The sequence below is a fragment of the Dama dama genome, chromosome 22, assembly GCF_033118175.1.
Source record: "Dama dama isolate Ldn47 chromosome 22, ASM3311817v1, whole genome shotgun sequence".
In the NCBI taxonomy this organism is placed as follows: Eukaryota; Metazoa; Chordata; class Mammalia; order Artiodactyla; family Cervidae; genus Dama; species Dama dama.
Genome location: NC_083702.1, coordinates 9,388,612 through 9,389,946, shown reverse-complemented (window position 1 = coordinate 9,389,946; position 1,335 = coordinate 9,388,612).

The following is a 1,335-nucleotide window of genomic DNA, read 5'->3' as shown; positions in this document are numbered from 1 at the left end:
CCTGCCCCCCGCCTGCCCCTGAGCCGCCCCAGCTGCCCCCTGCCCCCTCCCTCCATACCCAGCCCCCCTGCTTCCTCCCCGGCTGCCCTGCCCGGCACCTCCAGGTGGTTCCACTGAGGTCCAGGGCCGCTCGGGTGGGCGGGGGCAGTGAGGTGTTGGGGGTGTCCACATGTGTGTGCAGCGCCCTGGGGGATTGCGTTCGTTCCTTATGTCTGCAAGCCTTCGTTGAGCACCTACTGTATGTCAGGCCTGTGCTTGGCACGAGTGCTAAGACAGATGGTCCCCGGAGACGACGAAGAGGGGATGTGGAGGAGGCCCTGCTCTTAACCAGAGGTAGGAATGGAGAGAATGTTCCACCGGGAGGATGCTGGGAAGGTTTGACTGCGGGGTGTGAGTACCCGCAGGACAGTGGGGGCTGTCACCTGCTAGGAGTGAAACCCCCGCCCTGCTCAGAGTGTTGGGCCGTCTCCATTTTATGGTTGAGGAAACTGAGTCCTGGCGAGGTCAGGGTCACTCAGGCAGCCAGTGATAGAGGTGGGGCCACCACAGGCTGCCCCCCAGGGTCCCCACCTTCTCCCATCCCCGAGCCCAGGGCTGTGCCGCTTAGTGCTACAGCCCCCCGGGAGGCCTTGGGGACCTCAGCCCATGAGACACCCTGTTTCTGCTGCAAGCCAGGGGCCTGCTCTGCCCCGGCTGTTCCGCCCAGCGGGACAGCCCTGCCTCCAGGCCCCTCTCCCCACATCCCGCTGGCCTCTGCCGTGGCCGCCTTCCCGGGCGAGAGAGTGGAGCGGGCCAGCCTGGCTCCCCTGTACCGCTCCGAGCTGTGTGCATCCTCCCAGGAGCTCCAGCAGGCCTTCACGGCCTCCCGACAGAACGACCACTGTCCCTGCTTCTAGGAGTGGCACGCTAAGTCCCTGCCTGGGGCTGGGTGGACAAGGAGGCCTGGAGGGGGAGTGCCTGGCCCAGGATCACAGGGAGTGAGTGGCAGAGTTGGGCTTGCTACCTGGGCTGCTTCATCCAGCCACCCAGAAGGTGCCCCCTTCCCTGCCCCTGTGACCTCCCAGGAAACAGAACTGATCTGGGACACTGTGTCATCTTTTCCTCATCCGGGATCAGCTGGGGGCCGAGGGGCGGGGACGGCCAAGCCAAGGCCTTCCAGAAGGCCTGCCAAGTGACTGGGCTCCCTGTGGGAAGACAGGGCTCTAGACCCAGCACGGCCTCCACCTGGAAGCTGCTGCCGTGGGACAGACTGTCCCCAAGATGAGTGGTGAGAGCCCCTCGGGCATGGAAGTCCAGGGGAGGCCACAGGCTAGGGGAGAGGGTGGCAGGTGTCCC